The sequence below is a fragment of the Ictidomys tridecemlineatus genome, chromosome 1, assembly GCF_052094955.1.
Source record: "Ictidomys tridecemlineatus isolate mIctTri1 chromosome 1, mIctTri1.hap1, whole genome shotgun sequence".
Taxonomy (NCBI): Eukaryota; Metazoa; Chordata; class Mammalia; order Rodentia; family Sciuridae; genus Ictidomys; species Ictidomys tridecemlineatus.
This window is the reverse complement of record NC_135477.1, coordinates 188,712,146-188,736,059: the sequence shown is the minus strand read 5'-3', so window position 1 is coordinate 188,736,059 and position 23,914 is coordinate 188,712,146. Positions and strand designations below refer to the sequence as shown.

At 45.4% G+C, this 23,914-nt stretch overlaps 2 long non-coding RNA genes across 3 annotated transcripts; one reads left to right on the top strand and one right to left on the bottom strand.

Annotated features, from left to right (window-relative positions):
* Positions 1-6: 6 nt before the first annotated feature.
* Positions 7-20,344, bottom strand: LOC144378640 (uncharacterized). Of its 2 annotated transcripts, none has more exons than XR_013440555.1 (5): positions 19,668-20,344; positions 13,847-14,251; positions 9,248-13,510; positions 3,252-3,304; positions 7-1,714 (listed from the first exon to the last, which is right to left on the bottom strand). It is a non-coding gene; the product is annotated as an uncharacterized LOC144378640 (long non-coding RNA). The 2 variants fall into 2 exon arrangements; XR_013440556.1 differs by having other exon boundaries at positions 3,252-8,888; positions 19,668-20,343.
* Positions 19,182-23,527, top strand: LOC144378643 (uncharacterized). Its single transcript, XR_013440562.1, has 3 exons — positions 19,182-19,791; positions 20,800-21,086; positions 22,454-23,527. It is a non-coding gene; the product is annotated as an uncharacterized LOC144378643 (long non-coding RNA).
* The last annotated feature ends 387 nt before the right edge of the window (positions 23,528-23,914 follow it).

The window sequence follows — 23,914 nt, the reverse complement described above, 5'->3', positions numbered from 1 at the left end:
GGACACGGAGAAGATCAATACCTGAGAAGTCCCAGGGCTCTAACACACAGAGGCCTCACACAAACCTCCTCACAGGCCCACAGCCACTCAACTGTCACAGGCTGAAGTGAGCAACCCTATCTCATGTGTCAGAGAAGTGGCTCCTGGACCCCAAGCCATTTCGCAAAGTTGGGGAAACCCAAATGAGTTCACAATGTAGGTCCACATGACATCCTGCCCTACAAAGTTCGGAGCACCAGCACTCATGATTTTCAAAATCTGGAAGCACCCAAGAGGAAGATGTGTTCCCAAGGTCAGGAGTGAAAAAATTAATAAACAAAACTCTTAACTTTAATAATCAAAAAATCAACTTTTTACTCAAAAAATTCTGAAATGCAATTTAAAAAGTTCATTTACAATGACATTCAAAAAATAAACATAGAGAATAAACAATATAATAATATATAATACATACATAATAAATAGCAAATAGAAAATTTTAAAACTTATTTTCTAAACTGTAATGCTTGGTGGAAGTAGCTCAACATTCAAATAAATACCATTCTATGCTCATGGACTAAAGATTTAATGTTATTAAGGTGGTGATACTCCCAAAGAATCTACCAATTATATTTAAACCCATCAGAATCCCGGGTGATGATTCCTTTTTAGAAATTGAAAATGTCATTCAACATTACAAGGGAATCAGAATACCACAGGACTCTGAAAACAAGAACAGCAGTCTGACTAGCACTTCATGAGTACAGAGCTCACTTCAAGTCGGCAGTAATCAAGGGTGCAGAATGGTACCTGGAACACCATGTAGAAGAGAAATGTCAGCAGCCTCAGGGAACAGAAGGTCAGCCAAATAGTAGTGGAGCTGCTCCACACGGAAACAGGGAAAATGAAGCAGGACAAATGTGACCCTGGAACAGCCTCAAATTTCACATAACTTCATGATGCACCTCAGTTCTTACTGCAAACCCTGGGACTCAGCACCATCCTGCAGGGAGCAGCCTGAGCTCCCTGTGTAACACCAACATGCTACAGTGATAAAGTCACACCACAGTTCACCATATCAAGGCCAGCCCAGGATGCCATCAAGAGAAAAAAGAATAAAGAAAATGAGGTACACAAACACAATGGGATTTTGTTCAGTCATAATGAATGAAGTATGTCATTAGCATGAAAATGGGTACAACTGGAAGGCAACATACTAAGTGAAATAAGCGAGAGCCAGAAACTCAGATGCTGAATGTTTTCTTTCCCATATGTGGAAGCTAGAGCAAAATCAGGACAAAAAGTGGGATAGGCAGGATCCCGTGAAAATAGAAGAGAGGGAGGTGAAGAAGAGGACAGAGACTGAGATAAAGGAGGAAACAGGAAATGAGAGAACATTGGAGTGGAATTGAACAGATCATCCTATGAAAATAGATGACATATCATGATGAATTCCACCATTATGTTGATCTATAAAGCATAAATTTAAAAAAATATATATATAGAAGGAAGTCTAATGAGAAGAGGTAAGGAAACAGAAAGAAAGTAGGAGAGAAAGGAAAATTACTGGGGACTGAAGTGGAGTAACTTACACCAACCTAATGCTTGCACATTATGTAAAAAATAAAACCCAACATTAAACAGGCAAGGAGGTACACACCTGTAATAGTAGCAACCCAGGAGCCTGAGGCAGAGGATGCAAGTTTGAGACTAGCCTCAGCAATGTAGTGAGGCCCTAAACAAGTGAGGGAGATAGTCTAAAAATAAAATATAAAAAGGGCCCTGGATGTGGCTCAGTGGTAAAGTTCCTCTGAGTACAATTCCTGACAGCAAAAAGAAATATAAATAAAACAAACCCTAATATTATGTATAACTAATATACTAATACAAATGGAGAGGGGAAAAAAGGTACAATTTGAGAATACATGAGAACTACTGCCCTGGGTTAGACATTCAGCACAACAAAGGAAATGAGAATAACAACATAACCTATTAGGAGCGTTTTTTCTTAAAGTCCTAAAAACAAGTCCAATGAAAACAATAATCAAATAGAAAGTTTTTCTTCTCTTTCTTTTTTTTTTTTACCTCACCCCTAAATAAATACATTTGACATTTAAGGAATACCTAGGTCTCTGATAAGTAAGCAGACCAATTTGAAGTGATAAACACAGAAAGGGCTGGTGCTGAGGGAGCACAGATGTGTCAGGCTCAAGGGGCAGGTAAGGACCACCCACTGCACTGCACTGGGGTGGGTGGTCCTATGCTCTGGGAGAGTTTTCCTCCTTCACAACTGTGAGAGAATGCAAGGGAAGGAATCACTGCTGTCCTGGCCCCTCAGCACCAGCATCCACAGGCTCACTGTCCACCTGTCTCCAAGGAATAGGAACAAGGCTTGGGGGAGACAGTGTCTCTAGGAGGCAGCTGTCTAGATGAGGCCAATTCCAAGAAATTCCTCAGCCCTAGGGCCTCCAGCTACTCCCCTCACAAGCTGAATGACACACCTCACAATGTCCTCTAGAAGGAGCTGACCCAGGGCCTAAAATTGCCTGCTTCCTGTAGGACACAGGGTGCCTACAAGACTTGAGGCAGCCCGAGGCAGGACAATACAGTGGCTGAAAACATGGGACACTGTAAGGGGTCCAAAGAAAACCTCTCCACAATTTGATAAGGTATCAATTCCTGGGGAAGGAAAAAACCAAGAGAGAGAGAGAGAGAGAGAGGCACAAGTTCTCTTAACAGTGAAGTTCCAGGTGACTGTTCTCTTCTTTCATCATATGGGAAATTCACAAAAACAGATGAAAATGCTGTGAACTTGGAGGGAGAGTCAGATTTGTAAATATGAGAAAAGTACAGGAATATTAAGAATGTACCAAAAGCCCTGGTAGGGCATAGGAGGGGGAAAGGAGGGTGACTCCTTGAGAAGAAACAGATCCCTCACACTAGCATCTTCTACCCAGGAGCCCCACACCTAAGGCAGGATCCCCTGAGACACGCTGCCTTCACTTCACACTGAGAACCTAGGGCTGGGGTCCAGCTGGGCAGAGAGGGATCTGCCAAAGTGGCTACAGACCAGACAGCACACTGGGAACCCACCTGTACCAGCCCACACCATGGCCATCAAGGGCTGAGCTGAAGCAGCATCTGACTCAGATACTCTTGGCTGACACTGATACTATAGAGATGACAGTGGGAGGCCAGAGGCCAGCCACAGCTGGTTTACCACTTGTAACAAGCCTACTTCCCACCTGACTAGACCTGCCCCACACACTCACCATTTTCTGCCTTCTGGGGAGACCTGACATCCTTCTTGTGGACCTCATAGAACCTGCAGGTCACAGGGAGACAAATGTGAGCCAGAGCCACTTGGGCCTCACACAGCAGAGAAGACACAGTCCTGGAGACGGATTCTGAGCTCCACAGGGTGAGAGATACAGGCCTCTGAGACTGTGGAAGGCCACCACCTCCCACCAGCTGTCTGCTAACTAGCCAAGGCTCCACAAGACCCCTCTCTCATCCCAACCCAAATATGCACACTCTGGGGCCCTGACAGGAGATGCATCATGCTCCTGGATACATAGGCCAGGAAGAAAAGGTATTGGCAAAAGCCCTTTTCAGGCAGGACTTCCTCCCTGCAAGGGGACCTGCCCCACCAGGGGGACATTTCCACTTATGCAGAGCTGAGCCTGGCTTTCCAAAGCAGGTCCTGTTGGCTAGGAAGCTCTTCTGGGCACAGAGTCTCAGGCATATGTGAGGAATTATAGCCTTGGTTCCAAGGCAGCCTACCATGACCTCAGAGAAGGTGTGTGCCTGGTCAGGCCTGACTGGGAAGGAGGGAGCCAGGCATAAATAACTTGGGAAAAGATCAGGACTTCATGGGCAAGGCCTCCTCACACTTTTCCTCTGTCAACTCATTTTCAGACAATAATAATAATAATAATAATAATAATAATAATAATAATAATAATAATACAATCAGGAAGTACAAGTATTAAGTGCATAAAAAACGAATTACATGACAATAATAAAAAGAACTCAGTAAAAGAACAAGCAAACATTTGAACCAGCTCAGGTTAGAGCCTGCCTCACTCAGAGTTCAGAATAAATACCCACTTGCAAAGGGGTAATCACATTCCCATATTGGGAGCCAGACTCTGAGTGCTGAAATGCGGCCCCAAAAAGGCTCATTCCCTGTGTCCAGGAGGGGAAACCTAAGAATTTATCTCTCAAAATCCACCATGCTTCTTGTTCTATAGATATACTTAATAAGATAAATTCAAAGGAAAAAAAGAATGACACATCTATAAAAAGGGGGCTCTTCCACCAAACTGCAACAGGGGGCAAGAAGGCTACCCTACCTCAGGGCAGATGTCTGCAGTGTTTACAAAGAGACATGAATTCATTTGAAGGGAAAATTAAAAGTCAAAAAAATATAACCTAAAAATAAATTCCATGAGAAAATGACTGAAAACCATTTCAAAGAACATGGAAATACACAGAAAAATGTTCATGCTAATGGTATTCAGTGAAAAGCAATATACAGCCACATGGAAGTAAAAAAGGATAGACAGGTAAGAGGGTAAACACACAAGGATGAACAGTGAGAGAGCTGCTCCTCACACTGCAGTGCAGATTACCCATAATCAATAACCTGAGAATTTCCCTAAGTGTACAAAATTATAAAGGGTGCACACATAGGGACCAAATTTAAAAATAGAATGAAATTGTCAAAAACGTAAAAATGAAACTGGAAATGAGTGAAGTTCCTGAAGCAGGAACAGGGAAGGAAATTGGGAGACCCAAAGACTCAGACAGCACAGGAGTCTAACCAACTGAGGCAGAGAAACCACACATTGCACATTACAGAACTCCAGTGATAGAGCACTAATGGTAACATTAAGGTACTGAAAACTCAATAAGACAGAACTAAGAAAAATTCTGCTTCCTCACAGCTGGTTAAACTAGAAGGAATGACAGAATTGGCACTGCACTCACCTCCAGGCAGAGGGTGGAGAGAGCAAGGAGAGAGGGCAGCCTGCCCAGGGTCAACCCATCCCTATTTGGACAGGAATATATGGGTATATAGATTCTTACTAAACTGAGCATTGAAAAATTATTTCAAGAACTCTCTGTGCTTGTTACATCCAATTACTGCATCCAAATAAATGTTAATGGATAATATAAAAATCTTCCACTAATGAAGAAATGAAATTCTTGGTGGGGTGACACGGTACATGCCTGTTTTCCCACAGGCTCCTGATGCTGAGGTTGAAGGATCATGAGTTTAAAGCTAGGCTCAGAAACAGGGAGACATAAGCAACTCAGTGAGACCATGTCTATAAATTTAAAAAAAAAAATCAAAAAAAGTGCCACAGATGTGGCTCAGAGGTTGAGTGCCCCAGGACTTTTGGGAGCACTCAAACATTCTTGAGACAAACTGGAATTTTATGGCACCAAGACTTGATAAAGAAAACAACACAAACTAGCTCAGGGAAGCACCCTGTCACCCACAGTACACCAGGAACCACCACTTGGTGACTAAACTCTTCCTCAAGCTTGGAGACCATTCTCACAGTAGATGCAACCCAGGTGGCTTCTTCTAGGGAATAAAGGAAACCTGACCAGCTGGGACATTTGGTCCTGGAAGGTCACTGTGCTCTCCTTTCCCTAGAGTGGAATGTTCCCTCCTGCAGGACCTCAGTTCTCACTGTCACCCAAGCACCCACCAGCAGGCACATGAAGGTCCTGGCCTATAAGGCCTTTTTCCTGAAACCACTTCTGACACCTAAAGTGTGAGGCTGCTGAACACCAATCCATTCTCCAAAACCACTGGTCACTCAAAAGTTCAATTCTGACACCACCAGTCAGCACAAACCCTAGTTCAGGGTCAGCTCCAAAACACTGCCCCATTGTAGATGCCAGCTACAGGGCAGGAGGGGCAGTCACACTGCTGAGAGCAAAGAACTATAAACTGGGGACTCCCATCACCCCCTCCTCAACTTCAATGATTTGATTTTAACAAAGCACATCCCTTATGTTCAGTTTAAAAGACTCAACTCAGGATTGGCCAAAATGAAGATATGTAAGAAAAAGAAAGTGCCAAAGGGACTCCTGTGAAAGATCTATAATTGAAGAAATCCCCCTCCTCTGCATTCTGCTAGAGCAGTTCCTGCACAGACACCCCTTCCCATTATAACTCAGAAGATGCTCCCTTTTTAGCCCATGGCAGAAGAAACACACTGATCCTGAAAATCCCTCCCCTCTTTCTTCCCTCATAACCAATTAGAGGAAGTTTTCTCTTCAGTGATCAGAACAAATTACTTGTTAATCAAACTTGACTCGAGTTTCCCTCCTTCCTCCAGGACCCTGAACTCTAAACCACTGGCAGCTGGAAACAACATACAGCCTCCTTCCTGACCCCTCCTGAGAACAGGCTGACTTCTGGGAAACACTCACTGACCTGGGATCTGACCTGCCCCCCTCCTCGCAGCCCTCCCCTCCAGCTTCTTCCTAACCTGTTTGCCCCTCCCTAGGAAAGCAGCCCTTTCTGCAGGAGCTGTGGGTGCTTGCAGAACTCACCTGTGGTTCTCCCCCGTCCTGCAGTGCTCCTTAGAATAAGTTGCTTCTCACCCAAATCTGCCCTTGTTTCAATGCACACTCTGGGACAATATGCACCTTCAGAAAGGGAATCCCCTTAGCCTTCCCATCCAGTCCCCCACCACATCTGCCTGAGGACCCCAGCTTTCCAGAGCTCTGTAGCTTCTCAGTCTGAAGGGCTCCTTCCAGGTTTGGTCTGAGTAGCCTGGGCCTCCGTAGAGGAGGCTGCCCAGAGAGCTCTGACTGGACCTTCAGTGACCTCCTCTTGGGTTACAAACACAAACCAGCTCAGGGAAGCATCCTGTCACCCACAGTACACCAGGAGGAACCACCACTTGGTAACTAAACTCTTCCCCAAGCTTGGAGACCATTCTCACAGTAGATGCAACCTTGGCCTTGGGTTACACTCATTGAGATCACAGATCTCTGTTCCTCAGCCGTTTTCAATCTAAAGAGACTCAGTGTTTACAGAACCCAGTAAATCACTCAAACTAGATGTTTGTGTTTATAGGAGAAAAAAATTTTAAGACATTTATATTTAATATTTCAACAGGAAAACCTAGGTACTCCTTTTCAGATAATAAACATGTTATTTAATTGCTATATCCCAGATAATATTTGGTAATCATTCGTCATATGTGACTACTATTAGGAATTGCCTAGTTTTGTCAACAGAATCAGTGTTAAACATTCACCTGGAGTTCATAGGGTACAGAACAGACCCATCCACTGCCAAAGCCCTGCGAACTACAGAAGCAGATGTTTTGGTGAATTTTTGTAATGAAACAATTCATCGACCACAATGAATTGGGTTAATGTACTCACTTTTTGCAACCATATTGGAAGAAATCTTCCCTGTTTCTTTTCCTAGGTAGTATTCCGAAAGCCAAGCCCTGGAATTCTATTTTAAACCACTCTCCCACCCCCACTTTCCCATAAAGAATACATCTGAAAGGAGAAAAAGGGTACTGTGCAGGCCTGTAATCCCAGTGACTCCGGAGGATGATACAGAAGGAACATAAGTTCAAAACCATCCTCAGCAACTTAACAAGGCCCTCTTCAACTTAGTGAGGTTGAATCTTTGTAATAAAGAAACCAACATCTCTACCACACTTTCTTCTGGGGCATTCATATCTGCAGCCACACTGAAACATAGGTTTTCCCTTTTTCTATTCCTAGGTAGCATTCCCAAAGCAAAGTCCTGGAATTCTATTTTAAATTAGCAACACCTGCTCCCCCCTGAAAAAAGAAGGCATCTGAGAAAGTCCGTAAATTCACTCTTGTGAACAAAAACATTCATAAGTATTTTTAACTAAGGGAATATAAGGCCAAGTATTTCTTTCTTTTCTGTTTCTAGCCTTCATTTTTTTTCCCCCTGAATTGTATCTCTATCTTACCCTTTAGGGATATTTCCTAATCAGCTCTACTAATAAACTGTTTTATAGTTCATGAAAAACTGACACTAAAATACCTGAGCCAGTCTTTCCAAGGCAACAAACCCGGGGAGCTGTAGCACCACTGGACACTGACCTGTCAGACTCTAGCTTCAGGTCAGGCTTCTGTCACCAGGCACAACCTCCCACCCCCTCCTGCTGCTGAAGAGCTTTGTAGGGCTTTGCTCCACCTTGCTGGGGTCAGTTTCCCCTGCTCTTTGAGAAAATTGTTCTTCCTTCAAAGCTCTGAGGGCATCCAGAGGGCAGGAACCAGGAGTGTCACGTTCTCTCAACACCAGCATCTCATTGCCTGACCTGGGTGTCTCCAGCTGCTCCTCTCACCAAACACCTCAGGCTGTCCTCTAGGAGGAGCTGATGCAGAGCTTGAAATTGCCTGCACCCTGAAGGGCACAGGGAAGCTTAGGGCAACTTGCAGCAGCCCCAGGAAAAGATAGAACAATGACTGAGGACACAGGATCCTGTTCAATGTCCAAAGAACTCCTCTGCACAAAGGCACTGCGCAGGTGCAGGGCAAGATGAAGAGAAGAATAAGTACTTTTTAAACTCAACTTCCAGGTCATTCCTCTCTGCATTCCACTCTTGGGAAATGTTTGTGCATGTTAAAAAATATTTTTTTTTAAATGACATTCATTAATAAGTGAAACTACCACAATTAAAACACTGTCTATTTGAATGTAGAGTGGAACAAATGGTTGGCAAAGTGTGATCTGGAGGGTGCATTTGGCATTTGGCATTAGGGAATAGGAATTTCAGGTGTCTGCTGCCAGCCTTAGGAGGAGCCAGGTCCCAGAATGGAAAATGGATTTGATACCGGTTCCTGCACATTTAGGAGTATGTGTCTGTAGGACTCACAGGTTAATCCTGGGGATAAAGAGGGACTGTCAGGGACCCCTAAGGCCAAATGTTACAATCAGAACACACCTGGGTCCAGAACCCTGACTTTCCCGTGCTCACCACAAACTCTGGGAGCATCAGGCCACATAAGCTGCCCAGATCTGAACCAGGGAGGTCGCCAACAGGAAAGGAGAAAAGATGGCAGGGACCTGCTGCCCAGCTCACCCATGGGACAGGGGCCCAGGGCGACCCGCCAGAGAGGACTGGGCCATGCTCTGCAGCTGACCTGGGGAACCTGCCTCCCAACGCACCCAGCGGGAGGGACCAAGGGCCAAATTCAAGGGCCACCCGCCAGAGGGGACTCGGTAATACACAGTGCAGCTGACCTCGGAGACCCGGCATCTACCACCCCCGCGGCAGGACCAGGGAGCAGGGCCCAGGGCCACCCGCCGGTGGGGACTCGCCCCAAGCGCCGCAGCTCAAATGCACTGAGGTCCCCAAGGCAGGTGATGACCGGGTCCCGCCAGTCCTGGCCGCACGCTCGGCGTGACTCGCCGACCTCCTGAGGATCTCCCGGTATCCGAGCTGGTGGGGACTCTGGTTATGCAGGGTCACCTGGGGATCCCGTAAGAAGACTCCGGAGCAGTGGAGGACGAGCTCAGCAAGGGAGAAAGAAAAAATGCGAGATTGTGAGAGCCCGCCCTTCCCCTCCGCCTACGCACCTGATTGGACAGTTCCTCCCCAGCGTCCCTGATTTCCGCCTCCAGGCACCAACCCAGTCTTGAGTGACAGCTACCCTAGCCAATCAGTGACTGAAACAGGCCAGAGTGACAGGTCCAGGCTTTTAGGCTGGGCTTTCTTTCTGTGTTGGGACCTGACCTGGGTTGGCGGGAAACGTTTGTATTTAGCCTGGTGTAGAAGGCAACATCTAAAGAGGAGGACTTAGGAAGATCAGCGATATCTAGAAACCGTGCTGTCCACGATTGGGAGCAACTTGAGAATTTTATTAAGGTTTCAAATTGCATGACCTTCCTCACCTGTGTTCCTTTCAGTAGATGGCCTGAGCTATGGAAAGCAAGGCTCTGTTTAATTGAAAAGAAATTTGTGTCATGTATTCTTAAATTTTCTGAAAGCCACACAAAAACGTTAAGAAAACAGGTAAAATAACTCAGGCATAGCTCAGTGGTAGAGTGTTTTTATAGCAAATGCAACTCCCCGTGTTCCATTCTCTGCAAAAAATAAGATGATTCAAAAAGTGAGAGAAAGTCACAGATGAAATTGGTTGTTATTTATTTAAGGCAATATATGTAAAATAACATTGCTTTTCTATGCAATTGGTGCAATGAGGTATTACTGTAAGCACGTAGCCCACAAATGATGGAGGCTGGAGAAGGGAAACTGTTGAGAGCCACAGACAAGTCAAGATGGCGCCTGGCACTTTGCCAAGAAGAGTGGTTTGAGAAATAATGCCAGTGAACCATTAAGATGATAGAGATTCCTTAATGACTGACTGCTGTGTCTAGATTATGTCAATTAAGTTAACCTGTGTGTAATCATTAAGATGATGAGGATTCCTTATTGGTTGACTGCTGTATCTAGTTTATGTTAATTAAGATAAGCTGTGTGTAATTAGTTACATATATATACCTATATACCTCTGTTGTCCTGCAATAAAGCGACTCCGTATCAACTTTCACAAGTTCCTTGTCACTCGTCCCCTGGTTATTTTATTATTTATTATTATTATTATTAGTTGTTCAAACATTACAAAGCTCTTGATATATCATATTTCATAAATTTGATTCAAGTGGATTATGAACTCCCATTTTTACCCCATATACAGATTGCTGAATCACATCAGTTACATATCCACTTTTTTACATACTGCCATACTAGTGTATGTTGTATTCTGCTGCCCTTCCTATCCTCTACTATCCCCCCTCCCCTCCCATCTTCTCTCTCTACCCCATCTACTGTAATTCATTTCTCTCTCTTGTTTTTTCCCCCTCTTTTCCCTCACTTCCTCTTATATGTAATTTTGTATAACAATGAGGATCTCCTTCCTTTACCATGCAATTTCCCTTCTCTCTCCCTTTCCCTCATGCCTCTTGCCCAGTTTAATGGTGATCTTCTCATGCTCTTCCTCCCGGCTCTGTTCTTAGTTGCCCTCCTTATATCAAAGAATACATTTGGCATTTGTTTTTTAGGGATTGGCTAAGTGAAGCCCCCTGGTTATTTTGCCCAGCCAGCCTGCGGCAGGAAGCAAACCTCTTTATTCTGCAGCAAAGTCAATCCATCAGACCTGGGCGGGTTCATTTTCTGGGTAGAGCAAATTGTCCCCAGGTTACAGAAGGAGTTTGGGTTTTGCAGTTTACAATGAGGGTGAATATTAATTCATTGGAGACTGAGGTTGTGCACTTTGGACAGTCAGGGACCTAGTTACGCAGGTTAAACTTTTAACTCAGGAAGGCAGTTGTAAAAAGTTTAAAATTTGTTGTCACTGGGGAAAGCCCACAACTAGGTGTTCTCTGCTAATCTCTGGAACCCCCTGGAGCCTCACTATTTGCTTTTCTCCTTCCAGGAGTCATCTGCAGTGGGAAAGGGTAAAAGTCCAGGCCCCAGCATTTCAGTATTTGCCTCCTTCCTTCAGGACCCTTTTGGTTGGTGTTAGGGTAGCTGGCACAAATATCCAGGAGAGACACAGCTCTGAGTTCAAGCAAAGCTTTATGGACAGAGAATATCTGCCAGGGGGAGTGTGTTTACAAAAGCAGAATGCAGGAAGGGAGCCTGTGGCCTCCAAGGAGCCTCTAGCTCTGGGCCCAGAGCCTTCCTTGGGTGTTTAAGCTCCAAAGGAAAGAAGTCAGATCCCACTTAAAGTCCTTTACAATCCACAGATAAGAATGAGAGGTGCTAATTAGGTTCACTGAAAGCCAGCTGGCAGGGACAGAGGAGGGGAGTCTCCCCCTCCCCAACACTAATGTTCAAGGGGTCCTTGGGGCATTTTGTATTCAGGCCTGAGTTAGTCACTCACTATGAGATCACAGGACCTGTACCTTTTCAGGAAAGATAAAAGTAATCTCAAATGTGAAAAGAAGATCCTGACATTTTTAAAATTCAAATTCCCCATGGAAGAATGTTAACTCATTATTACTCAATACCATAAGTAAAATTAAATGTCACCTAAGTGCTGCCCCCACTCTTCTACCTACTCATTAATTTTAGGTTACTACATTCCCAATACTTCTCTTCCCAGTCAAAAAATCTAAAGTGGAACACGACTTCACTATTTCATGTAGGAGGTGGCGCAATGCCATCTGCCCTCTGTCACACATTTCTGATACTTTGAACTTTGCTGCAGCTGCTGCACAGGAAGTCAACTGGCTGGGGCTGAGAGAAGTTGCACAGCCCAACCACAGCTTGCAGGACAAAACTGAGTGCCCGTGGGCAGGTGCACAGCAGCACTCCAGGGGAAGCTGCTGGATTCCATCTGCCTCTGAGTGATCAGGCCAATGAGCTCCCTCAAGTCCCTCATTAGAATTCACTTAAAAAAAAAAACAAAACATGTTCAGAGACTAAAATATTAAGAGTTTTAAGATAGTTGGGCTGAGGACATAGTTCAATAACAGAGGCTGGCCTAGCACATGCCACTTTAACCATCAGTATTGGAAAGAAAAAAGAAAAAAAATTAAGATGACAGCAATAGCAATAAACCTAGCACAAGTCCCTTCTGAGCAAGGTCAGAGGCCCACAAAGATGGTCTTATTCAAGGTTTTTGGGTGGAGGATTTGGGTCTCTAGAGTCCCCAGTGCACCATGCAGAGTCTGTGGTCAATGACTGGATGCGTGTAGGAGTCACTCATTTTGAATGCTGAAGTTTGAATTAGATGAACAAGCTCTGAAATAAAGCCTGCCAAGAAGCAAACTTGGAGATTCAGCTGAGATTTCCAAGCAGAATATTAAGTGTAACCTCATTCTTTAAATAGTGGAATGATTCTTCATAGGAAAACTGTGAGGAAAGACACACTAAAGGAAGAACTCCTAAACAGAAAGAGGCTGCCAGTGGTGATCTAAGAAATTATGAGGACATTCCCTGCTTGTTTACTCTCTGGCTGGGGAACTCCAAGGGTCATGGTCATCCCTATCCTAGCTGCCTGGCTGCTGATCTAGGACATGGCCCACACGAGAAGAGGAACAGTGGGAAGAGGGACCTATGCCCTGTAAGGACCCAGGTGTCCACTATAGGCAACTATCCAGTTCAGAGGGACACAGCTGCTGAGAGCCAGTGGCTGTGGCATGCTGGTTCACATGACATACGGCAGGGGAGGGGGGGGTGCGGGGGAGAAAGCCAGAATCACTATGACCTCAGGGTCTGCCATGTGGCTGCTTCTTCTGTGCAAATCCCCAAACTCCTCAGGGCTGGGGTGTGGGTGCCTGCTGATGGGCTTTCACCTGCTGTGCTCCTCTGGACTGGATCACCTGCTGCTCACAGTTGTGTAAGGTCCCAGCAGCTGCTCCTCCTTGGCCTTCCCATGGCCAACCTCTGAAATAACCCATCAGCACCCTGTGTGTAGACACTCAGTCTCAGCATGGAGCAGAGATCACCAAGAGTGAAAATGAGTTGGCATGCACAGCCCCTCTTCTTTCAGGTTACTGGGGAAGATGAGAGAGACTTCAGCCAAGCAGCCCTGCTCTGGGGCTCCAGGGGGCTGATTGGCCTGGACTCCCTCCTCCTGTGCTCCTCTTGCACTGGCAGGTCGGGATAGGCCTCAGAGACAGGGACAGCCTTAACCTGTGTCAGCCCCTCTGTCTCAGACCACCAAGCAGTTTACCCCTGGCCTCTGGCCCATCACCCTTGCATGCCTGTCTGCATGTCCCTTCCCAGCCTGTGCTGGCCCATCACCCCTGAGGTCTGCAGGTCCCTCCCCAGCCTGTGCTGGCTCAGCCCTCCTCCCCCTCTGCATCCCCTGGAGCATGAGCCAGACTCACCTGCACCCGAGCAGTGGCCTCAGTCCTGGTGACTGAAGGACATGCAGGTTCCAACAGAAGCCATGGAGCCCTCCCAGGTACCTCTTCAACTATACATGCAGACAAGGCACTTCTCTGGATCCAAAGATGTGCAGGTGAGCTCAGGTGTTGTGTGGACCTCTGGGCTCTAGATGGAGGATGAGGCCACTGTTCCTGTAGCCCTCCAAGCTGTGGTCCTAGGACGTCATGGTGCTCCAGAGCCATGGGTGAGTGGGACCAGCCGCCCTACACTCTCCTGGTCTGCTGCAGGCAGCCCTCAGCGGGCTCTAAGGAGGTGATTTCTGTGTCACATCTTCATTAAATCCTGGTTTCCTTGGCAGAGTAGATCTGATGATGTCACAGCCCTTTAGCTCAAACCAATGGACACTTTGGAATAAATCAAAAAGAGGTGATTCCACCTCCTCCACAGTTAGCCTCAAGAAATGACCCCAAAAGTTCTCTAAATGCTTCAACTCGTTTTGGGGAAAAAAAAAGGTCAACATGAAGAAAAAAACTGTTTCCTAGAAATAAGCCACAAGCAAGTCAAAAATAAGGCTGTGTTCTATCCAGTATCCTTGGCACCTTTGTTAGGAGCCACTTGGATGTCCATGTAGGCTTATTTCTGGAACTCAGTTCTGTTCCACTAGTCTGTGTCTGTTTTTATGATGGTACCATGCTGTTCTGGTTACCATGGCTCTGGGACACCTAGAAATCAGATATTGTGATGCCTCCCACTTTCTTATTTTTGTTCAAGATTGCTTTGGCTATTTGGAGTTGTATGTGTGTGTGTGTGAGAGAGAGAGAGAGCTTGCATTTGAATTTTAGTATTGTTTTTTACTAGCTCTGTGAAGAATATCATTGAAATTGGTAATCACATAAAATATTAAATATTTGAAGAAAAACTGACAAAAGTGGAAAGTTGCATCCTGTGGAAACTAATGAAACCTCACTGAGGACAATGCAAGAAGTGTTGAGCGAATGCAGAGGGACACTGAGTGTGGTCATGCTGGGAATCTACAAAGTCAAAGGCTCCACATTTCCAGCAGAGACCCCTCCCCAGCTCTGCCAGCTCCTCTAATTCAGCCCCAGAGCTGTGTTGCTCCCTGTGGTCCCAGAACCTTCCTGCTCCTGGTCTCTCTGCACAGGTAGCATCAGTGATGGCTGGGCTGAAAGGTGCACTGACCCCGACCAACTGCATGGTGGAGAGAGAGGTGGGCTCCTCTGTAAGGCCAGTGGGGTGGCAATAAGACAGTCCCAGGGAAGCCCAGGCACACTGTGGACCCTGGAAGATGGTGTCCAGGGGGCCTGGACTGCCCTGTCCTGCTGCTCTCTCACTGCATGGGTGGGACTGGTCTCTTCCACCATAGCTAACTCCCCAGCATGCTCCAGAAATTGTTTCAGATCTCACCAGCAGCTTTCCGCTGGTCAGTGCCTGAAAGCATGTCTCCTGTGTCTGTAGATGTGGAGAGTGGTGACAGTGACTGAGAGACCAGTGTCTGAGATTGGGGTCTCTGATGACTTCATGGCTGTGGCATGCTTGGTGACTTGAAAGTTTCTAACCAAAGATGTAGGATGCCTGGTTGCTATGACAATGCTTTCCATGGGGAGACTCTGTTTTGAGAGTCTTATTAGCTTTGACCTTATTCTCAGGCACACAGCTTTTGGGAATGAAGGAAATTCCTTGCTAAAATAACCACAATATTTCTCCAGTTCGCTGCTTCTGAATCTGCTATGAATTAGTAACTTTAAACAACGGACTTTCTTGAGAGCTGCACAATGCTCCTAACATTGTACATTGCAACTGTAGAATTTAACTGAGGAAACACCTACATACTGTTGCTAACTCTGTAAGTTTTATGGATACAAAGAATAATGCTTCCCTGGCCATACTAATGATGAGAAAAAGAGAGAAAACTCAAATTACTAAAATACAAGATGAAGAAGGAATATCACAATGAACACTTCTGAAATATAGAAGATAATTAAAAACTATTTTGAAAATTTATACTCTAATAAGACAAAAAAATGTCAAGGACATCAGCGAATTTCCAGAGACATATGACCTACCAAACTGAATGAGGATGTCATACATAATTTAAATAGGTCAATTTCAAGTAATGAAATAAAAATGTCATCAAAAGCCTACCAACCAAGAAAAGCCCAGGACCAGATGGATCCTCATCCTAATTCTATAAGAACTTTAAAAAAAGAATTAACACCAATACTCCTCAAAGTATTCCATGAAATAGAAAAGGAGGAAACCCTTCCAAATTCATTCTATGGGGCTAATATCACTCTGATACCAAAACCAGACAAAGACACATCAAGGAAAGAAAACTTCAGACCAATATCCCTGATGAACATGGATGCAAAAATTCCCAATAAAATTCTGGAAAATTGTATACAAAAACATATTTAAAAGATAGTGCACCAAGATTGAGTGGGATTCATCCTAGGGATGCAGGGTTGGTTCAACATATGAAAATCAATAAGCATAACAGATCATGTTAATAGACTTAAAAACAAGAATCATAATCATCTCAATAGATGCAGAAAAATCATTTGATGAAATACAGCACACCTTCATGTTCAAAACACTAGAAAAACTAGGGATAGTAGGAACATTTGTCAACATTGTAAAGGCTATATATGCTAAGCCCAAGGACATAATAAGCCCAGCATCATTCTAAATGAAGAAAATTTGAAAGCATTCCTGCTAAAAACTGGGACAAGACAAGGATGTCCTCTTTTACTACTTCTATTCAATATCATCTTTCAAACTCTAGCCAGAGCAATTAGACAAAAGAAAGAAATTAAAGGGATACAAGTATGTAAAGAAGAACTCAAACTATCACTATTTGCTGATGACATGATTCTATATCTAGAATATCAAAAGAATTCTACCAGAAAACTTCTAGAATTAATAAACAAATCCAGCAAAGTAGCAGGATATAAAACCAACACCCATAAATCAAATGCATTTCTATAAATCAGCAATGAATCCACCAAAAGAGAAATTAAGAACACTACTCCATTTGCAATAGCATCAAGAAATATAAAAATCCTGGGAATCATTCTAATGAAAGAGGTGAAAGACCTCTACAGTGAAAACTACAGAACACTAATGAAAGAAATTGAAGAATACCTTAAAAGATGAAAAGATCTCCCATGCTCCTGGATAGGCAGAATTAATATTATCAAAAATATAAAAAATGTTATACAGGTTTAATGCAATTCCTATTAAAACCCCAATGACATTCATCATAGAAATAGAAAAAGCAATTATAAAATTTATTTGGAAAAATAAGAGACCCAGAATAGCTAAAGCAATCCTTAGCAAGAAAAGTGAAGAAGAAGGCATCACAACACCAAACCTTAAACTATACTACAGAGCTATAGTAATAAAAATGGCATTGTTTTGGCACCAAAATAGATTTGTAGACTAATGGTACAGAATAGAAGACTCAGAGACAAACTCACATAAAATATGTCTTACTTGACAAAGGTACCAAAAACATTTACTAGAGAAAAGACAGTCTATTCAATAAACGGTGCTGGCAAAATTGGAAATCCATATGTAGCAAAATGAAATTAAACCTCTGTCTCTCACCCTGCACAAAAATCAACTCAAAGTGGATTAAAGACTTAGGCACTAGAACAGAGACCCTGTGACTAATAGAAGAAAAAATAGGCCCAAATCTTCACCACATCAGCCTAGGATCTGACTTCTTTAACAAGACTCCCAAAAAGGAAAAAGTAAAATCAAAAATTAAGAAATGGAATGGATTCAAATTAAAAAGCTTCTTCTCAGCAAAGAAAATAATTAATAAAGTGAGGAGAGAGCTACTGATTGGGAGAAAATCTTTACCACATGCACCTCCGATAAAGCATTAATCTCTAGGATATTTAAAGAACTCAAAAAACTTAACACCAAAAAACAAATAACCCGATTAATTAATGAGTTAACAAAATGAACAGAAAGTTCACAGAAGAAATATAATTGATCAACAAATATATGAAAATGTGTTCAACATCTCTAGCAATTAGAGAAATGCAAATCAAAACTACTCTAAGATTTCATCTCATTCCAGTCAGAATAGTATTTATCAAGAATATAGACAACAATAAATTGGTGAGGATGTGGTGAAAAAGTTACACTCATACATTGCTGGTGGGACTGCAAATTGGTGCAACCACTATGGAAAGCAGTATGGAGATTCCTCAGAAAACTGGGAATGGAACCACCATTTGACCCAGCTATCTCACTTCTTGGTTTATACCCAAAGGACTTAAAATTAGCAAACTATAGTGATGCAGCCACATCAATGTTATAGTAGCTCAATTCACAATTGCTAGACTATGGAACCAACTTCAGTGTTCCTCAGTAGATGAATGGATAAAGAAAATGGGTATATATACTCAATGGAATATTACCCATTGTCCTGGTCCATAAATTAAAGAAGAGTAAAATTATGGAATTTACTGGCAAATTGTAGGAGTTGGAGAATATCATGCTAAGCGAAATAAGCCAATCTCACAAAACTGAAGGCCAATTTTTTTCTCTAATATGCGGATGCTAATTCACAATAAGGCGAGAGGGGGCACTAAGGGAGGAATAGCGTTGCCTTAGATTAGGTAGAGGGAAGTGATGGGAGGGAAGGAGGGGATGTGGGGATAGGAAAGATAGTAGAATGAAACAGACATTATTACTTATGTATATATTTGACACATACGATTATGCAACATGAGACATACGATTATGTACTCAGAAAAATGAGAAATTATATCCCATCAATGTATGATATATCAAAGTGAATAAATGCATTCTACTGTCATGTATAACTAATTCAAAAAATATAAAAAAGAATTAATAAAATAATGTTGGCATAGTCTTTAATCTTATTAATGAGACATATATAATAAAGATTGTCGGTGTAATTCTGCAGACCTGCTTCTTCATCAGAGAGCAGCGCTCCACCCAACTCCAGGTTAATCCTCAAGATTTGCATCTTTGAATCTTTTTCTTCCAATCTCCCCTGGCCCCTTGCCGGAACCAGCTAGTTTTGCCGCGCTGGTCAAGGCCTGAAGGTTCCCTCTCTACACCCATGAGGTTCAGCAGCCGCCCTCTCTGCATCCCCTGGGGCATCTCCAGACTCCCCTGAACCCTGAGCAGTGGCCTCAGTGTTGGTGACTGGCATATCCCTGTTCCAGCAGCAGCTGGGAGCCCTCCCAGGTAACCCTGGTTCCACCCTCAGCCTCAAGCAACAAGTCTCCAGAGCCCCCTGCTGCTTCTCTGGATCCCTGGAGGCCCCGCTGATGCACAGGTCTTGCTCCTGTCTGGGCTGCCGCCAGAGTTGAGGCCAAAGACAAGTGTGCTACCCCTCCCCGCGGTGGCAGCAGCCATCTTCCTCACAGGCAGCTGTGACCGGTAGGGAGACAGGGAAACCCTGGCCGGCAGACCTTGCTCTGAGCTCCTTTCCACTGATACATTTCTGGGAGGCACCTGTAGGCGAATTGCCCTGCAGCAGGGAAAATCCATGCTTGAGGGGAAGGAAACACCCGGCGGCCCCAAAGTTGAGCCACCGCGGGCAGGAGTCAGCCGGGCGCATCCCACAGCGCCTGGGGCGAATCAGCCAGAGTGGCGTGGCTGCCAGCAAGAGGTACCAGAATGTCACCGCCACTCGCGAAGAGATTTGATCCTCCTGGTCCGTAAACTGGGAACCCTGTATTCCTAGTGACCCGACTGGGGGCTCACTGCCTCCCCTGAGCTATCCCACGTGTCCAGTGGACACTGCAGACTCACTGATGACATCCTCAGGCGTCCCCTGACGTCTGCCTCCCTCTGGAGGGTCGTGTCTCCACCCACCTCCGCGCTGAGCTGCACAGCGACAAGGGCACGCGCTCTGGCTGCCCCTTCCCTTCTCCAGGTAGCACTTAGGGGAGGGCGTCCACCAGGACTCCGCCCAGGGGAGGACCCCCACGAGGACACCGCCCAAGGGAGGGCGCCCACCAGGGCTCAGACCTACTTGGCACACCGCTCCTACGCTTGTCCCCATTCCTAGATTTCTGGACACCTCACCCTCATTCAGTCTTTTAATGTGACAACACTACTAATCATATTTTGTGAAGTTGACACATTTGTACTACTGGTGTTTGCACACGGAGGCCACCGATTTTTTTCTTCTTTCTTCTTTCCTCCCTCGAAAGGGACTGAGACTCTCCCTGCACCAGGCGAGTCTTGCGTGGCCTCTGCCACCTCAGTTAGGGCTTTCCTATGGCAGGACCAGATCCAGCATGTGAAACCTATGGTAATTCTTTTGGACAATTCACTAACGATACAACACTCAGAAATTTTATGTTAACTTTGTATGCTAACAGGATGGCAAATCTGCTTACAAAGTGGCTGCTTTCTGCCAGCAGTAAGTCAGAGTCCACCTATTTTATATGCTGCCAGTAGTTGGCAGGTCACCCCATGCACTCAGTTGTGTTTATTTTTGTGGAATAGGATAATATAATGATTTAATTTTGCAATTTTAGAGCCATGATATTAAATATATCAATGTGTTTAATGGTTATTTACAAATTGTCTTGGGTGATGTAATGAATTATTGACATGATAAAGTATAAAGCGTTTTTTCTTCTTTAATTTATTAACCCTGGGCCAATTTAATTGAATCGCTTCTCTTTTTTTTTTTTTAATCCTTTTTATTTTCCTTTGTGACACTACAGAATGAGGGGGCACACACTACCACTGAGCTACATCCCCAAACTATTTTTACTTTTTATTTTGAGACAGGGTCTAACTTAAGTTGTTGAGTCTTGCCACAACTTGCAATCCTCCTGCCTCAGCTTCCCAGTCGCCGGGATGGCCAGCGAACATAACCTGCCTGGTTTCTTGAGTCTTATACTGGCCTGGTTTTGACCTTGTCTCCCAGATGCGAATAGAGAAAGTAGCTGGAGTGAAACTTGGAACGACGATATCACTCTAGGACACTAGAGGGCGCCGTGGCTCGGGCTCCGGGAGAGAAGATCTGCCGGGAAGCGCAGCTGGGGCCCTGGGTCCCCTTAACCGGTGGTCGCCGCATCAGATGGCAGCTCACCTGCAGGAGAGCCGCGCCCCCGGTGTTGGAGTGACCGGAGAGCTGAGGCTGCCCAGCGCCGTCCTGTAGAGCAGCCTTGCTGAATGCAGCAGGCAGGGGCTCCTCTCCTGCTCCCTGCCCAGGTGAGTGTGTGGGGAGCGGCTGGGCTGGGTGGGAGGGCAACGATGAAGCTCCGCCCCTCACCTGTTTCCAGGGGCCACATATCTGCCCGGTGACTTCTGGGAGACCATCACCCTCCCCTGTAGCCCAGGGCCGCGGCCAGCTGGGTCCAGCGTCACCACTTACCCATACCTCCAGGCCTTACAGGTCACTGGCTCTGGGATCCGGAACCCTGCCAGATTCTCAGCCTCCCTAGCTGGAGAGAGGCTGCCCGCACCAGCGCAGGGCGCCAGCCCTTGACTTCTAGGGCCTCCACATTCTTACCAGAGGCTGCGGGTAGCCAGGGGTGGCAGTTGGGGGTTCAGGAGCCTGATCACCACCACCCTGGTAAGAGGTCAAAACCCTATACTGAGCTCAGAGTTGCGTTTCTTTTTTAAACTTAGGCTTATGCTAAAAATGCTAAAAATGTGATGTTGAAGTTAGTGCAATATGTCACCAGCGTGCAAATAAAAGCACAGGGTAACCACACACACACACACACACACACACACACACACACACAGGAGTGTCTGAATTCCTGTCAGCCAGTGCTCAATTACCACACAAAATATTTGATAAAATAATGATATAAAACCACTATGATTTTATATGAAAATATTAACATAGCAGCAAAATATGAGAAACTTTTAAAAAGATTATAAATGGGAAATTATGTATCTCTTCCATTGAACTTTGAGAAAATTCTAAAACAAAGAAAACAAAACAGATAAGCATTTAAAAAAGTGGCTAACTTATGAAATATGTGTCTGAGGTGAACACAGCTAAGAAGCTCCAGCTCTGGCACACTCTCCAGGACCTGGGGGCTACACCAGCTCCAGGGCTTACGGTGCACATGGCTGAGTGTGCTACAACCTCACCACACTTAGGGGATTCTTCAGGTAACCTGACCACGAGGGCATCAGTGCACCAGGAATAAACAGCCAGAAGACAATCCTGAGGTTGCTGAGCAAGACCTGAAGTCCAGCAGAGAAGAGGGCTCCTTTCCACCCTGCACCTGAGGTCTCTGGAACAGCATCCCCTCTACATCCAGGGTCTGGGAAGCCATGAGAGATCCAGGTCTATGAGACACCTGCACTGGGGGTCAGCACCAGACCCCACCCAAAGATTTGTGCTCCATTCTCAACAGGTGTTAACCAGGCAATCCCAGGGCTGAGGCGTGTCAGAGGCAGATTCAGGAGACAGCTGATCTGGTGGGAAAGAAACTTTGACAGCAGAGCAAGATGGCTGGGAATCAAGCACTCAGAACCCATAGACATCACAGCTCTTTTATTGCACCATTAGCTGCTGAAGGTGAAAAGTCACATTTCTTTTTTTCTTTCTGATTTCACAGCCCCTTGCTCTGTCTCCAGCTGAGCAGTTATACTTCAGTGACTCCCAGGAACGCCCTTCCCTTGGGTCCTGTCTCACTGTTGGAATCTACCTGGAGTTTCTTCATGGTCACTACTGGAATCATATCTTCTATTGACAGAGGAGCCTTTAGAGACACAGTGGGAAGTCGTTAGCTGCAGGGAGGACACACTGTCCACACCTCACCCTGCCCCTCCCCTGGCTTCTCAGAACTCACCTGGGCTCTGTGTAGTCATAGATTCAGCAGTCAAGGCTCACACCTGCAAAACCTCACACCTCAAGGTGACACTCCCACATGCCTAGGATCACTGCAGCCCTCAGAGCCAATCCTGTGAGCTGCAGCTGCAGCTGCAATGGACACACTGTGTTAAGGACTCCAAGGAAGGGACCCAGGCCAGGGCCAGACCTCTGCCCACCAGATAGTTCTGAGAGGGTGGGAGTTTCCTCTGCATGGGAACAGCACTGTTGGGACCCTGGACTGAGTTTAGTGTGGGGAAGGACTAGGATGGTTACTTTGTTTCTTGGTAATTAATGGAAATTCAGCAGGGCATCTGGCTCATGTCCACCACTCAGGGGAGGGCTCCTCTGGAGATGACACTTAAGGAAGAAGGGGCCTCTCCTCCCCTGGTTCCTTACAGGTGAAAGACCCCAGCCCAACAACGTCAGGCCTAGTTGCAAAACCACCGAGGCATGTCACAAACCTACGCAGGCACCAGAGGTGTTTTTCAGATAATTAGTTAGGTGTAACCGGTTGGGAAAGGACAAAGGACCAGGTCCCAAGGCATGCCTGAATGAGCAGGGACAGGAGGACCAGAGTGCAAATATGTAGCTTTTATGTGGTTCTTTTTCAGTAACATACAGTGAAAAAGAACTTTGCCCTTTAGGTAGCCTATATGCTGGGTTTAAAATTAACCTATTGTTTAAACTGCCCCTTTACCCTATAAAAATCTCTGTATCCCCAAGCCCGGGGTGCCAGCTCACCAAAGCTCCGGCTGAGGTTCTGCTGGGCACCCACAGGCGCCTGTGTCCCAATAAACAAACCTCTTGCGCTTTTGCAGCCAGTGTTTCGTTTGATTCTCCTTGGACAGGGAAATGGGGGTCTTTCACAGGTATTTATCAATAGCCTGCAAGTGCAGAATTGTCTGCCTCTCTCTGAGGCCCAGGGACACAAAGACCAATATTAGGGTTCTAGAGGGATTTCAAACAGTGGTGAGGGGCTGGGCACAGCCACCCCTGTGCTGGATAGGAGCAGGGCAGCAGGATCAGGGAAGGGGTCTCATTGCTCTGTCCAGGAGCTTCCTCATCATGCCTTACCCTGGAACACACCCTGAGCAGGACCCTGGATTAGCTGAGGAGGGTCCTTTCCTCACCTGAGCTGGACCAGATGTTTACAGGGTATATCATCAGAGATGCCTTGAGCCCAAGATGGGCGGCTCAGGGCTGA